General features: G+C 46.6%; 1 non-coding gene across 1 annotated transcript; it reads left to right on the top strand.

Moving 5' to 3' along the window:
• Positions 1-16,908: 16,908 nt before the first annotated feature.
• Positions 16,909-16,997, top strand: trnay-gua (transfer RNA tyrosine (anticodon GUA)). The gene is given in 2 exon segments: positions 16,909-16,945; positions 16,962-16,997. It is a non-coding gene; the product is annotated as a tRNA-Tyr (tRNA).
• Positions 16,998-17,017: the final 20 nt, after the last annotated feature.

The following is a 17,017-nucleotide window of genomic DNA, read 5'->3' as shown; positions in this document are numbered from 1 at the left end:
TATCTGGACTGGGTTGGTGTCTGGACTGGGTTGATGTTGGTGTCTGGACTGGGTTGGTGTTGGTATCTGGACTGGGTTGGTATCTGGACTGGGTTGGTGTCTGGACTGGGTTGATGTCTGGACTGGGTTGGTGTCTGGACTGGGTTGGTATCTGGACTGGGTTGGTGTCTGGACTGGGTTGGTGTTGGTGTCTGGACTGGGTTGGTATCTGGACTGGGTTGGTGTCTGGACTGGGTTGGTGTTGGTGTCTGGACTGGGTTGGTGTCTGGACTGGGTTGGTATCTAGACTGGGTTGGTATCTGGACTGGGTTGGTATCTGGACTGGGTTGGTGTCTGGACTGGGTTGGTATCTGGACTGGGTTGGTGTTGGTGTCTGGACTGGGTTGGTATCTGGACTGGGTTGGTATCTGGACTGGGTTGGTATCTGGACTGGGTTGGTGTCTGGACTGGGTTGGTATCTGGACTGGGTTGGTATCTGGACTGGGTTGGTGTCTGGACTGGGTTGGTATCTGGACTGGGTTGGTATCTGGACTGGGTTGGTATCTGGACTGGGTTGGTGTCTGGACTGGGTTGGTGTTGATGTCTGGACTGGGTTGGTGTCTGGACTGGGTTGGTGTTGATGTCTGGACTGGGTTGGTGTTGGTATCTGGACTGGGTTGGTGTCTGGACTGGGTTGGTGTCTGGACTGGGTTGGTGTTGATGTCTGGACTGTGTTGGTATCTGGACTGGGTTGGTGTTGATGTCTGGACTGGGTTGGTGTCTGGACTGGGTTGGTATCTGGACTGGGTTGGTGTCTGGACTGGGTTGGTGTCTGGACTGGGTTGGTGTTGGTGTCTGGACTGGGTTGGTATCTGGACTGGGTTGGTGTCTGGACTGGGTTGGTGTTGGTGTCTGGACTGGGTTGGTGTCTGGACTGGGTTGGTATCTAGACTGGGTTGGTATCTGGACTGGGTTGGTGTCTGGACTGGGTTGGTGTCTGGACTGGGTTGGTATCTGGACTGGGTTGGTGTCTGGACTGGGTTGGTGTCTGGACTGGGTTGGTATCTGGACTGGGTTGGTATCTGGACTGGGTTGGTGTCTGGACTGGGTTGGTATCTGGACTGGGTTGGTGTCTGGACTGGGTTGGTATCTGGACTGGGTTGGTGTCTGGACTGGGTTGGTATCTGGACTGGGTTGGTGTTGGTGTCTGGACTGGGTTGGTGTCTGGACTGGGTTGGTGTCTGGACTGGGTTGGTATCTGGACTGGGTTGGTATCTGGACTGGGTTGGTATCTGGACTGGGTTGGTGTCTGGACTGGGTTGGTATCTGGACTGGGTTGGTGTCTGGACTGGGTTGGTGTCTGGACTGGGTTGGTATCTGGACTGGGTTGGTATCTGGACTGGGTTGGTGTCTGGACTGGGTTGATGTCTGGACTGGGTTGGTATCTGGACTGGGTTGGTATCTGGACTGGGTTGGTGTCTGGACTGGGTTGGTGTCTGGACTGGGTTGATGTCTGGACTGGGTTGGTATCTGGACTGGGTTGGTATCTGGACTGGGTTGGTATCTGGACTGGGTTGGTGTCTGGACTGGGTTGGTGTCTGGACTGGGTTGATGTCTGGACTGGGTTGGTATCTGGACTGGGTTGGTATCTGGACTGGGTTGGTATCTGGACTCGGTTGGTGTCTGGACTGGGTTGATGTCTGGACTGGGTTGGTATCTGGACTGGGTTGGTGTCTGGACTGGGTTGGTATCTGGACTGGGTTGGTGTTGGTGTCTGGACTGGGTTGGTGTCTGGACTGGGTTGGTGTCTGGACTGGGTTGGTATCTGGACTGGGTTGGTGTCTGGACTGGGTTGGTATCTGGACTGGGTTGGTATCTGGACTGGGTTGGTATCTGGACTGGGTTGGTATCTGGACTGGGTTGGTGTCTGGACTGGGTTGATGTCTGGACTGGGTTGGTATCTGGACTGGGTTGGTGTCTGGACTGGGTTGGTGTCTGGACTGGGTTGATGTCTGGACTGGGTTGGTATCTGGACTGGGTTGGTATCTGGACTGGGTTGGTATCTGGACTGGGTTGGTGTCTGGACTGGGTTGGTGTCTGGACTGGGTTGATGTCTGGACTGGGTTGGTATCTGGACTGGGTTGGTATCTGGACTGGGTTGGTATCTGGACTCGGTTGGTGTCTGGACTCGGTTGGTGTCTGGACTGGGTTGGTATCTGGACTGGGTTGGTATCTGGACTGGGTTGGTGTCTGGACTGGGTTGATGTTGGTGTCTGGACTGGGTTGGTGTTGGTATCTGGACTGGGTTGGTATCTGGACTGGGTTGGTGTCTGGACTGGGTTGATGTCTGGACTGGGTTGGTGTCTGGACTGGGTTGGTATCTGGACTGGGTTGGTATCTGGACTGGGTTGATGTCTGGACTGGGTTGGTGTTGGTGTCTGGACTGGGTTGGTGTCTGGACTGGGTTGGTGACTGGACTGGGTTGGTATCTGGACTGGGTTGGTATCTGGACTGGGTTGATGTCTGGACTGGGTTGGTGTCTGGACTGGGTTGGTGTCTGGACTGGGTTGGTATCTGGACTGGGTTGGTGTCTGGACTGGGTTGGTATCTGGACTGGGTTGGTGACTGGACTGGGTTGGTGTCTGGACTGGGTTGGTATCTGGACTGGGTTAATGTCTGGACTGGGTTGGTGTCTGGACTGGGTTGGTATCTGGACTGGGTTGGTATCTGGACTGGGTTGATGTCTGGACTGGGTTGGTGTCTGGACTGGGTTGGTATCTGGACTGGGTTGGTGTTTGGACTGGGTTGGTGCTGGTGTCTGGACTGGGTTGGTATCTGGACTGGGTTGGTGTTGGTATCTGGACTGGGTTGGTGTCTGGACTGGGTTGGTGTCTGGACTGGGTTGGTGACTGGACTGGGTTGGTATCTGGACTGGGTTGGTGTCTGGACTGGTTTGGTGTCTGGACTGGGTTGATGTCTGGACTGGGTTGGTATCTGGACTGGGTTGGTGTCTGGACTGGTTGGTGTCTGGACTGGGTTGGTATCTGGACTGGGTTGATGTCTGGACTGGGTTGGTGTCTGGACTGGGTTGGTGTTGGTGTCTGGACTGGGTTGGTATCTGGACTGGGTTGGTGTCTGGACTGGTTTGGTGTCTGGACTGGGTTTGGTGTCTGGACTGGGTTGGTATCTGGACTGGGTTGGTGTCTGGACTGGGTTGGTGTCTGGACTGGGTTGGTATCTGGACTGGGTTGGTATCTGGACTGGGTTGGTGTCTGGACTGGGTTGGTGTCTGGACTGGGTTGGTGTCTGGACTGGGTTGGTATCTGGACTGGGTTGGTATCTGGACTGGGTTGGTGTTGGTGTCTGGACTGGGTTGGTATCTGGACTGGGTTGGTGTCTAGACTGGGTTGGTGTCTGGACTGGTTTTTATTTGAGACAGCCATCTACAGTGGAGGGAGTATTGACAGGAAAACACTGTACTGTGTTATGGGGGAGTGAGAGAGTGAGTGAAGGAGATATATATTAAGTGAGTGAAGGAGTGAGTGAAGGAGAGAGAGATATATTAAGTGAGTGAATGAGTGAAGGAGAGAGAGAGATATATTAAGTGAGTGAAGGAGTGAAGGATAGAGAGATATATATTAAGTGAGTGAATGAGTGAAGGAGAGAGAGAGATATATTAAGTGAGTGAATGAGTGAAGGATAGAGAGATATATATTAAGTGAGTGAATGAGTGAGTGAAGGAGAGAGAGAGATATATTAAGTGAGTGAATGAGTGAAGGATAGAGAGATATATATTAAGTGAGTGAATGAGTGAAGGAGAGAGAGAGATATATTAAGTGAGTGAAGGAGTGAGTGATGGAGAGAGAGATATATATTAAGTTAGTGAATGAGTGAAGGATAGAGAGATATATATTAAGTGAGTGAATGAGTGAAGGATAGAGAGATATATATTAAGTGAGTGAAGGAGTGAAGGAGAGAGAGAGATATATATTAAGTGCGTGAATGAGTGAATGATAGAGAGATATATATTAAGTGAGTGAATGAGTGAAGGAGAGAGATATATATTAAGTGAGTGAATGAGTGAGAGATATATATTAAGTGAGTGAAGGAGTGAGTGAAGGAGAGAGATATATTAAGTGAGTGAAGGAGTGAGTGAAGGAGAGAGATATATATTAAGTGAGTGAATGAGTGAAGGGGTAAACAAGTGAAAGCATTTTAGTCCAGTAGAAAGGTGTAGGGTGCTTAGGTGTGTCTGTCTGTCTGTCTGTCTGTCTGTCTGTCTGTCTGTCTGTCTGTCTGTCTGTCTGTCTGTCTGTCTGACTGACTGACTGACTGACCGTGTGTGTCTCTAAGTGTGTGTGTGTATGTGACTGACCGTGTGTGTCTCTAAGTGTGTGTGTATGTGACTGACCGTGTGTGTCTCTAAGTGTGTGTGTGTATGTGACTGACCGTGTGTGTCTCTAAGTGTGTGTGTATGTGACTGACCGTGTGTGTCTCTAAGTGTGTGTGTGTGTGTATGTGACTGACCGTGTGTGTCTCTAAGTGTGTGTGTGTGTATGTGACTGACCGTGTGTGTCTCTAAGTGTGTGTGTGTGTATGTGACTGACCGTGTGTGTCTCTAAGTGTGTGTGTGTGTGTGTGACTGACCGTGTGTGTCTCTAAGTGTGTGTGTGTGTATGTGACTGACCGTGTGTGTCTCTAAGTGTGTGTGTGTGTGTGACTGACCGTGTGTGTCTCTAAGTGTGTGTGTGTGTATGTGACTGACCGTGTGTGTCTCTAAGTGTGTGTGTGTGTATGTGACTGACCGTGTGTGTCTCTAAGTGTGTGTGTGTATGTGACTGACCGTGTGTGTCTCTAAGTGTGTGTGTGTGTATGTGACTGACCGTGTGTGTCTCTAAGTGTGTGTGTGTATGTGACTGACCGTGTGTGTCTCTAAGTGTGTGTGTGTATGTGACTGACCGTGTGTGTCTCTAAGTGTGTGTGTGTATGTGACTGACCGTGTGTGTCTCTAAGTGTGTGTGACTACAGTGGTCGTTCTCCAACACGTCAGCAGTCAGTCCGTGTATGAATCCAGTGAGCAGTGAGCGAGCAGCATTAGTGTTGGCTACAGACAGTGTTTGATCCCAAATGGCACCATATTCCCTATACAGTGCACTACTTTAGACCAGAGGGGCCCCCGATGCGTTGGTGCGTGTGTCTAGCACTACGTAGGGTATAGGGAGCCATGTGGGACCACAGTGAGAGACAGGGGAACAGCAGACAGGTGGGGGGGAGGTAGCGATAGCTTTCAGAGGTTAAAGCACTTACCAAAGGACTCTGTTGTTTAAAAGACAGAGAGAAGAAGAAACAGCATAGACACAACATTACAGTCCTTTCCAATACAGACAGTTACACAACCTTTGACCTTTCGACGACCAGCTGACCCACACAGACCTGAACTGGTCAAATATAGTGTATGGAGCCGCTGACCTGATAAACGACAACTGGGACTTGTATTGTTGTCCGATAGCTAAAACTCAAGATCCAACAAGCACGAATAATGTCCAATAATCGGATAATGTAAACATGTACAAATGTATAACTTGAATAAATTGATTTACATTTCCGGTTAGCAGACAGACACATGTGAAATGTTAATAACAGCGATGGTATAATAGTGAGATGCTCTGATAGCAGAGTAATATAGCCCTTCCAGTCACAACAGGGGACAGAGTTATTAAGGTTTCTGGGGCTGGGGAGTGCTGGGGCTGAGCCAGAGGTAGATAGAGAAGCCAAGGGTCATAGTTCAAACAGAAGCTAGAGGGATTGTGGGTCCAGAGTCTGGCCCAAAGCAGAGGAGAGGGAGGGAGCAAAAGTAGCTTTAAGAAGTACAGGCAAATTCCAATTCCAATTCTCTTCATTGCATTCCGGGGCGGCAGGGTAGCCTAGTGGTTAGAGGAGAGGCAGGTAGCCTAGTGGTTAGAGGGGAGGCAGGTAGCCTAGTGGTTAGAGGAGGCAGGTAGCCTAGTGGTTAGAGGAGGCAGGTAGCCTAGTGGTTAGAGGAGGCAGGGTAGCCTAGTGGTTAGAGGAGGCAGGTAGCCTAGTGGTTAGAGGAGGCAGGGTAGCCTAGTGGTTAGAGGAGGCAGGTAGCTTAGTGGTTAGAGGAGGCAGGGTAGCCTAGTGGTTAGAGGAGGCAGGTAGCCTAGTGGTTAGAGGAGGCAGGGTAGCCTAGTGGTTAGAGGAGGCAGGTAGCCTAGTGGTTAGAGGAGGCAGGTAGCCTAGTGGTTAGAGGAGGCAGGGTAGCCTAGTGGTTAGAGGAGGCAGGTAGCCTAGTGGTTAGAGGAGGCAGGGTAGCCTAGTGGTTAGAGGAGGCAGGTAGCTTAGTGGTTAGAGGAGGCAGGGTAGCCTAGTGGTTAGAGGAGGCAGGTAGCCTAGTGGTTAGAGGAGGCAGCTAGCCTAGTGGTTAGAGGAGGCAGGTAGCCTAGTGGTTAGAGGAGGCAGGTAGCCTAGTGGTTAGAGGAGGCAGGGTAGCCTAGTGGTTAGAGGAGGCAGGTAGCCTAGTGGTTAGAGGAGGCAGGGTAGCCTAGTGGTTAGAGGAGGCAGGTAGCCTAGTGGTTAGAGGAGGCAGGGTAGCCTAGTGGTTAGAGGAGGCAGGTAGCTTAGTGGTTAGAGGAGGCAGGGTAGCCTAGTGGTTAGAGGAGGCAGCTAGCCTAGTGGTTAGAGGAGGCAGGTAGCCTAGTGGTTAGAGGAGGCAGGGTAGCCTAGTGGTTAGAGGAGGCAGGTAGCTTAGTGGTTAGAGGAGGCAGGGTAGCCTAGTGGTTAGAGGAGGCAGGTAGCCTAGTGGTTAGAGGAGGCAGCTAGCCTAGTGGTTAGAGGAGGCAGGTAGCCTAGTGGTTAGAGGAGGCAGGTAGCCTAGTGGTTAGAGGAGGCAGGGTAGCCTAGTGGTTAGAGGAGGCAGGTAGCCTAGTGGTTAGAGGAGGCAGGGTAGCCTAGTGGTTAGAGGAGGCAGGTAGCCTAGTGGTTAGAGGAGGCAGGGTAGCCTAGTGGTTAGAGGAGGCAGGTAGCTTAGTGGTTAGAGGAGGCAGGGTAGCCTAGTGGTTAGAGGAGGCAGGTAGCTTAGTGGTTAGAGGAGGCAGGTAGCCTAGTGGATAGAGGAGGCAGGGTAGCCTAGTGGTTAGAGGAGGCAGGTAGCCTAGTGGTTAGAGGAGGCAGGGTAGCCTAGTGGTTAGAGGAGGCAGGTAGCTTAGTGGTTAGAGGAGGCAGGTAGCCTAGTGGATAGAGGAGGCAGGTAGCCTAGTGGTTAGAGGAGGCAGGTAGACTAGTGGTTAGAGGAGGCAGGTAGTCTAGTGGTTAGAGGAGGCAGCTAGCCTAGTGGTTAGAGGAGGCAGGTAGCCTAGTGGTTAGAGGAGGCAGGTAGCCTAGTGGTTAGAGGAGGCAGGTAGCCTAGTGGTTAGAGGAGGCAGGTAGACTAGTGGTTAGAGCGTTGGACTAGGAACCGAAAGGTTGCAAGTTCGAGTCCCCGAGCTGACAAGGTACAAATCTGTCATTCTGCCCCTGAACAAGGCAGTTAACCCACTGTTCCTAGGCCGTTATTGAAAATAAAAATGTGTTCTTAACTGAGTTGCCTAGTAAAATAAATAAAAATCCCATTAGGAAAATCTGGAAGTGGAGTTGGAAGTTGGGTCACCCAACCAATTAGAGGGTGAGTTTGGAGTCTCACACTACTGTTCCTATTTCACACTGAGACCAAACACAGCGGTCGTTATAATTGGTGGAAGCATCGTTTTGTAAAGGTTAATGCAGCAGGATCTTCACTGTTAGAAGGCAGAGATGCTGCTATCGTCTAGGTGCAAAGAGGCCGTTCAACATTGTCTTTGTTTTGGCTGCAACAATGTGGCTCACAATGAAAGTCCACCTCTACGGATGAACTTGTAGAGGTCACGAATAAATGCCTTTTTTTATGTCTTTTTGTCAACAAAGTCGGCAGACTGGACAAAGTGGAAGGAATCCAAGAAGAGTTGAGAAAATACAGCAGTCATTCAATCACAGCAGTGAGCTACACTGGAGAGGGAAGTGGTACAGACCAATCACAGCAGTGAGCTACACTGGAGAGGGAAGTGGTTCAGACCAATCACAACAGTGAACTACACTGGAGAGGGAAGTGGTTCAGACCAATCACAACAGTGAACTACACTGGAGAGGGAAGTGGTTCAGACCAATCACAACAGTGAACTACACTGGAGAGGGAAGTGGTTCAGACCAATCACAACAGTGAACTACACTGGAGAGGGAAGTGGTTCAGACCAATCACAGCAGTGAGCTACACTGGAGAGGGAAGTGGTTCAGACCAATCACAACAGTGAACTACACTGGAGAGGGAAGTGGTTCAGACCAATCACAGCAGTGAGCTACACTGGAGAGGGAAGTGGTTCAGACCAATCACAACAGTGAGCTACACTGGAGAGGGAAGTGGTTCAGACCAATCACAGCAGTGAGCTACACTGGAGAGGGAAGTGGTACAGACCAATCACAGCAGTGAGCTACACTGGAGAGGGAAGTGGTTCAGACCAATCACAGCAGTGAGCTACACTGGAGAGGGAAGTGATTCAGACCAATCACAGCAGTGAGCTACACTGGAGAGGGAAGTGGTTCAGACCAATCACAGCGGTGAGCTACACTGGAGAGGGAAGTGGTTCAGACCAATCACAGCAGTGAGCTACACTTGAGAGGGAAGTGGTTCAGACCAATCACAGCAGTGAGCTACACTGGAGAGGGAAGTGGTTCAGACCAATCACAGCGGTGAACTACACTGGAGAGGGAAGTGGTTCAGACAAGACTCCGTACTTCACATTACAATGTACGCAAACATACCGTACGTGAAAAGATTTATCTGTCTTTTTTATTTTATTAACTAAGTGTTCCAACCCTTTCCATAGTAAAGGGTAGCTGCTCAGTCACTCTAAGTGTGTGTTATCTCATTGCTTAGACCATGGCCTTGGGGTAAGCCGTTTGTTGTTAGATAAAGAGGTACGCCTGTCACGATGGTGGGTGTGTCTGAAGACCCTCCAGGGTTTAGAGAGAAGCAGAGAGATTAGAGAGAGGAAGCCTTGGACCAAGAACAAAGGACAGGAGATAGAACAACCAAACAACACAACAACTGACATCAACTCACAGGGTGGAGAGAGAGAGAGAGAGAGAGAGAGAGAGAGAGAGAGAGAGAGACAGAGAGAGAGAGACAGAGAGAGAGACAGAGAGAGAGAGACAGAGAGAGAGAGAGAGAGAGAGAGAGAGACAGAGAGAGAGAGAGAGAGAGAGAGAGAGAGAGAGAGAGAGACAGAGAGAGAGAGAGAGAGAGACAGAGAGAGACAGAGAGAGAGAGAGAGAGAGAGACAGAGAGACAGAGAGAAGAAGAGAGAAGAAGAGGGGGAGCGGAGGATTAGAAAGAGAACGAGAGGGGGAGCGGAGGACTAGAAAGAGAGGGGGAGTGGAGGATTAGAAAGAGAACGAGAGGGGGAGCGGAGGACTAGAAAGAGAGGGGGAGTGGAGGATTAGAAAGAGTACGAGAGGGGGAGTGGAGGATTAGAAAGAGAACGAGAGGGGGTGGAGGATTAGAAAGAGAAAGAGAGGGGGAACGGAGGATTAGAAAGAGAACGAGAGGGGGGACGGAGGATTAGAAAGAGAACGAGAGGGAGAGTGGAGGTTTAGAAAGAGAAAGAGAGGGGGGACGGAGGATTAGAAAGAGAACGAGAGGGGAGCGGATGTTTAGAAAGAGAAAGAGAGGGGGGACGGAGGATTAGAAAGAGAACGAGAGGGGAGTGGAGGTTTAGAAAGAGAAAGAGAGGGGGAACGGAGGATTAGAAAGAGAACGAGAGGGGGGACGGAGGATTAGAAAGAGAACGAGAGGGGAGCGGAGGTTTAGAAAGAGAAAGAGAGGAGGGACGGAGGATTAGAAAGAGAAAGAGAGGTGGAACGGAGGATTAGAAAGAGAAAGAGAGGGAGAACGGAGGATTAGAAAGAGAACGAGAGGGGGGACGGAGGATTAGAAAGAGAACGAGAGGGGGAGTGGAGGTTTAGAAAGAGAAAGAGAGGGGGTACGGAGGATTAGAAAGAGAACGAGAGGGGAGCGGAGGTTTAGAAAGAGAAAGAGAGGGGGGACGGAGGATTAGAAAGAGAACGAGAGGGGAGCGGAGGTTTAGAAAGAGAAAGAGAGGGGGAACGGAGGATTAGAAAGAGAGGGGGAGTGGAGGATTAGAAAGAGAACGAGAGGGGGAGCAGAGGATTAAAAAGAGAAGAAGAGGGGGAGAGGAGGATTAGAAAGAGAACGAGAGGGGGAGTGGAGGATTAGAAAGGGAACGAGAGGGGGAGCAGAGGATTAAAAAGAGAACGAGAGGGGGAGAGGAGGATTAGAAAGAGAACGAGAAGGGGAGCGGAGGATTAGAAAGAGAGGGGGAGCGGATATTAAAAAGAGAACGAGAGGGGGAGCGGAGGATTAGAAAGAGAACGAGAGGGGAGCGGAGGATAAGAAAGAGAACGAGAGGGGGAGCGGAGGATTAGAAAGAGAACAAGAGGGGGAGTGGATATTAGAAAGAGAACGAGAGGGGGAATGGAGGACTAGAAAGAGAACGAGAGGGGGATCGGAGGATTAGAAAGAGAAGGGGAGTGGAGGATTAGAAAGAGGACGAGAGGGGGAGCGGAGGATAAGAAAGAGAACGAGAGGGGAGCGGAGGATTAGAAAGAGAACGAGAGGGGTAGCGGATATTAGAAAGAGAACGAGAGGGGGAATGGAGGACTAGAAAGAGAACGAGAGGGGGAGCGGCTATTAGAAAGAGAACGAGAGGGGGGACGGAGGATTAGAAAGAGAACGAGAGGTGGAGCGGATATTAGAAAGAGGGGGGTAACATTTTGTTGACACTCGTATTTTACCGCTGATCACTCCATACCTGAACGAAGCTGTTTGATCCGCCCGTTGTTATTGGTGGTGTTGACAGGGAGGAAGTCTTTAAACCAGGTGATTTCTGGGTCGGGGTTGCCGCTAGCAGCACACAGCATGGTGGCCGTTCTAGAGCGTTCCACCACCTTCAGCTGGGGACCCATGTCTATGGTGGGGAACCCCGAGGGGAGCTGGTCCTCTGGAGGAGACAAGGAGAGAGAGAGACACAGAGAGAGACAGAGAGAGACAGAGACAGAGAGAGAGACAGAGAGAGAGAGAGAGAGAGAGAGAGACACAGAGAGAGACACAGAGAGAGACACAGAGAGAGAGAGAGAGAGAGAGAGACACACGGAGAGAGAGAGAGAGAGACACAGAGAGAGACACAGAGAGAGACACAGAGAGAGAGAGAGAGAGAGAGAGACACACGGAGAGAGAGAGAGAGAGACACAGAGAGAGACACAGAGAGAGAGCGAGATGAATCCGATATTTGATTCAACTGGGGAAGAAACAGGGTAGTGAAGTAAACATGAATAAACTGCCTACATGTCCCAGTGATTCAGTGAGTCATGACTCTCTCTCTGATTCATGAATAAACTTCCCACATGTCCCAGTGATTCAGTGAGTCATGACTCTCTCTCTGATTCATGAATAAACTGCCCACATGTCCCAGTGATTCAGTGAGTCATGACTCTCTCTCCGATTTATGAATAAACTGCCCACATGTCCCAGTGATTCAGTGAGTCATGACTCTCTCTCTGATTCATTAATAAACTGCCCTCATGTTCCAGTGATTCAGTGAGTCATGACTCTCTCTCTGATTCATGAATAAACTGCCCACATGTCCCAGTGATTCAGTGAGTCATGACTCTCTCTCTGATTCATGAAGGAACTGCCCACATGTGCCAGTGATTCAGTGAGTCACGACTCTCTCTCTGATTCATGAATAAACTGCCCTCATGTTCCAGTGATTCAGTGAGTCACGACTCTCTCTCTGATTCATGAATAAACTGCCCACATGTTCCAGTCATTCAGTGAGTCATGACTCTCTCTCCGATTCATGAATAAACTGCCCACATGTTCCAGTGATTCAATGAGTCATGCCTCTCTCTCTGATTCATGAAGGAACTGCCCACATGTGCCAGTGATTCAGTGAGTCATGACTCTCTCTCCGATTCATTAATAAACTGCCCACATGTTCCAGTGATTCAATGAGTCATGCCTCTCTCTCTGATTCATGAAGGAACTGCCCACATGTGCCAGTGATTCAGTGAGTCATGACTCTCTCTCCGATTCATGAATAAACTGCCCACATGTTCCAGTGATTCAATGAGTCATGCCTCTCTCTCTGATTCATGAATAAACTGCCCACATGTGCCAGTGATTCAATGAGTCATGCCTCTCTCTCTGATTCATGAAGGAACTGCCCACATGTGCCAGTGATTCAGTGAGTCATGACTCTCTCTCTGATTCATGAATAAACTGCCCTCATGTTCCAGTGATTCAGTGAGTCACGACTCTCTCTCTGATTCATGAATAAACTGCCCACATGTTCCAGTCATTCAGTGAGTCATGACTCTCTCTCTGATTCATGAATAAACTGCCCTCATGTTCCAGTGATTCAGTGAGTCATGACTCTCTCTCTGATTCATGAAGAAACTGCCCACATGTTCCAGTGATTCAGTAAGTCATGACTCTCTCTCTGATTCATGAATAAACTGCCCACATGTTCCAGTGATTCAGTGAGTCATGACTCTCTCTCTGATTCATGAATAAATAAAGAATAAAGATAACAATAAATAGTAGTATAGTGTGTTGCAGTGCCACCCAGGATCAGTATAGTATAGTGGTATGGTACAGTATAACACAGTATAGTAGTATAGTATAACATAGTATAGTAGTATAGTGTGTTGCAGTGCCACCCAGGATCAGTATAGTATAGTATAGTATGGCAGCATAGCATAGTAAAGTAGTATAGTATAACACAGTATAGTAGTATTGTGCCGTATAGTACCGTGTGGTGCAGTGCTACCTCAGATCAGTATAGTATAGTATGGTGGTATAGTATAACACAGTATATTAGTATAGTATAGTATGGTAGTATAGTATAACATAGTATAGTAGTATAGTGTGTTGCAGTGCTACCCCAGGCCAGTATAGTATAGTATAGTATGGCAGCATAGCATAGTAAAGTAGTATAGTATAACACAGTATAGTAGTATTGTGCCATATAGTATCGTGTGGTGCAGTGCTACCTCAGATCAGTATAGTATAGTAGTATAGTATAACACAGTATAGTATTATAGTATAGCATGGTAGTATAGTATAACACAGTATAGTAGTATAGTATAGTAGTATAGTATAACACAGTATAGTATTATAGTATAGCATGGTAGTATAGTATAACACAGTATAGTAGTATAGTATAGTAGTATAGTATAACACAGTATAGTATTATAGTATAGCATGGTAGTATAGTATAACATATAGTATGGTGTGCTGCAGTGCTACATCAGATCAGTATAGTATAGCATGGTATAGTATAGTATAGCATGGTAATATAGTATAGCATGGCAGCATAGTATAACATATAGTACGGTGTGCTGCAGTGCTACCTCAGATCAGTATAGTAAAGTATAGTAGTATAGTATAACACAGTATAGTAGTATAGTATAGCATGGTAGTATAGTATGACATATAGTACGGTGTGCTGCAGTGCTACCTCAGATCAGTATAGTAAAGTATAGTAGTATAGTATAACACAGTATATTATTATAGTATAGCATGGTAGTATAGTATACCATATAGTATGGTGTGCTGTAGTGCTACCTCAGATCAGTATAGCATAGTATAATAGTATAGTATAACACAGTATAGTATAGCATGGTAATATAGTATAGCATGGTAGTATAGTATACCATATAGTATGGTGTGCTGCAGTGTCACCCCATATCAGTATAGTATAGTACAGCATAGTATAACACGGTATAGTAGTATAGTGCAGTATAGTATAGTAGTATAGTCTAGTATGGTGGTATAGTATAGCACATAATATCAGTATGGTGCATCATAGTATAATATAGTATAGCATAGCATAGTATAGTGGTATGGTATAACGCAGTATGGTAGTATAGTGTGTTGCAGCGCTACACCCGGTCAGCATAGTATAGTAGTATAGTATAGTATAGCACCATATAGCATATTATACCCATGTCGGTATAGTGTAGCATGGTATAGTATATTATAGCATAGTACAGTATAGCATAGTATAGTATAGTATGGTGTAGTATAATGTGGTACATTGTGGCATAGTGCAGTATAGTATAGTATAGTGTGGTGTAGTATAGTGTAGTATATTGTGGCATGGTGCAGTATAGTATGGTATAGTATGGTGTAGTATAGTGTGGTACATTGTGGCATAGTGCAGTATAGTATAGTATAGTGTGGTGTAGTATAGTGTAGTGCTGTACGGCATGGCGTAGTGTGGTATAGTGTAGTATAGTGTCGCATGGTGGTATATTGTAGTATAGTGTAGTATTGCACAGCATATCGTAGTATTGTGTAGCATAGTATGCATGGTGTAGTATAGTATAATGTGGTGTAGTATAGTATGACGTGGTGTAGTATAGTAAAATACTATGGCGTGGTGCAGTATATTATAGCGTAGTATAGTATGGTGTAGTATAGTGTTGTGCAGTGTATTCTAGTATAGTATAGTATGGTGTAGTATAGTATGGTGTAGTATAGTGTTGTGCAGTGTATTCTAGTATAGTATAGCGTGTTGCTGTGCTACCACAGGTAAATTAAACAGACTACAACAAAATACTATGGCGTGGTGCAGTATATTATAGCGTAGTAATGTATGGTGCAGTATAGTGTTGTACAGTGTATTCTAGTATAGTATAGTATGGTGTAGTATAGTGTAGTACAGTGTATTCTAGTATAGTATAGTATGGTGTAGTATGGTGTTGTACAGTGTATTATATTATAGTATAGTATGGTGTAGTATAGTGTTGTACAGTGTATTATAGTATAGTATAGTAAGGTGTAGTATAGTATGGTGTAGTATAGTGTTGTACAATGTATTATAGTATAGTATAGTATGGTGTAGTATAGTGTTGTACAGTGTATTATAGTATGGTATGGTATGGTGTAGTATTGTGTTGTACAGTGTATTATAGTATGGAATAGTATGGTGTAGTATAGTATGGTGTAGTATAGTGTTGTACAGTGTATTCTAGTATAGTATGGTGTAGTATAGTGTTGTACAGTGTATTATAGTATGGTATGGTGTAGTATAGTGGTGTACAGTGTATTCTAGTATAGTATAGTATAGTATGGTGTAGTATAGTGTCGTATAGTGTATTCTGGTATGGTATAGTATGGTGTAGTATAGTGTTGTGCAGTGTATTATAGTATGGTATAGTATGGTGTAGTATTGTGTCGTACAGTGTATTATAGTATGGTATGGTATGGTGTAGTATTGCGTTGTACAGTGTATTATAGTATAGTATAGTATGGTGTAGTATAGTGTTGTACAGTGTATTATAGTATAGTATAGTATGGTGTAGTATAGTGTTGTACAGTGTATTATAGTATAGTATAGTATGGTGTAGTATAGTATGGTGTAGTATAGTGTTGTACAGTGTATTCCAGTATGGTATAGTATGGTGTAGTATAGTGTTGTACAGTGTATTATATTATAGTATAGTATGGTGTAGTATAGTGTTGTACAGTGTATTCTAGTATAGTATAGTATGGTGTAGTATAGTATGGTGTAGTATTGTGTTGTACAGTGTATTATAGTATAGTATAGTATGGTGTAGTATAGTGTTGTACAGTGTATTATAGTATGGTATAGTATGGTGTAGTATAGTATGGTGTAGTATTGTGTTGTACAGTGTATTCTAGTATAGTATAGCATGGTGTAGTATAGTGTCGTACAGTGTATTCTAGTATAGTATAGTATGGTGTAGTATAGTGTTGTACAGTGTATTCTAGTATAGTATAGTATGGTATAGTATGGTGTAGTATAGTGTTGTACAGTGTATTCTAGTATAGTATAGCATGGTGTAGTATAGTGTCGTACAGTGTATTCTAGTATTGTATAGCGTGTTGCTGTGCCTCCACAGGTAGATTAAACAGACTACATTATATCCATTATAACTCTGCTCACTGTAAGGCTTTCCAGTACTTATAGCATAATGAGACTGAAGAGAGAACTGCTGTTCAAAGACTCTCTCCACGTCTCTCTCTCTCTCTCCCTCTCTTTCTCTCCCCCGTCTCTCTCTCTCTCTCCCCGTATGTCTCTCTCCCCGTCTCTCTCTCTCCACGTCTCTCTCTCCCTCCCTCTCTTTCTCTGTCTCTCTCTCCCTCTCTTTCTTTCCCTGTCTCTCTCTCTCTCTCTCTCTCTCTCTCTCTCTCTCTCTCTCTCTCTCTCTTTCTCCCCATCTCCCTCTCTCTCCACGTCTCTCTCTCTCTCTCCCTCTCTCCCTCTCTTTCTTTCCCTGTCTCTCTCTCTCCCCGTCTCTCTCTCTCTCTCCCCGTATGTCTCTCTCCCCGTCTCTCTCTCTCCACGTCTCTCTCTCCACGTCTCTCTCTCTCTCTCCCTCTCTCCCTCTCTTTCTTTCCCTGTCTCTCTCTCTCCCCGTAGATCCTACTTTTTGGAGAAATGTCCTCTGGTCTGATGAAACAAAAATAGAACTGTTTGGCCATGATGACCATTGTTATGTTTGGAGGAAACCAAACAATTTGAAATGGTATATATGTGCGATAACCTACTAAATTCACAAAACTGGTAACCCCGTTTTGTAATCTCTGCAACGGCAGACGTCATCAGCGTCTCCATAATTGAAGAAAGTTGTGCCTGGAAAGACCCGTTTGTGGACATTTCGGCAGTTCTGACGAGCGCTCAATACACGGAAATCTCAGCATTGCTGAATGGTCAACGTTGATCAACATCTGGTAGAAAAGATTCAACTCAATGCTACGGTTCAAACATGTACCTTTTGCTCCATCATGTCATTTCGATAGCTCAGTTGGTAGAGCGGAGGACTGTAGAATGCTTAATGCTGAAATCCTTAGGTCGCTGGTTCAAATCTGGCTCGAAGGACAAACTTTTTTCTGCCTCGT

Source organism: Salvelinus fontinalis, unplaced genomic scaffold (genome assembly GCF_029448725.1).
Source record: "Salvelinus fontinalis isolate EN_2023a unplaced genomic scaffold, ASM2944872v1 scaffold_1793, whole genome shotgun sequence".
In the NCBI taxonomy this organism is placed as follows: Eukaryota; Metazoa; Chordata; class Actinopteri; order Salmoniformes; family Salmonidae; genus Salvelinus; species Salvelinus fontinalis.
The sequence above is the reverse complement of the archived record's forward strand: the minus strand, read 5'-3'. Positions and strand labels throughout refer to the sequence as shown.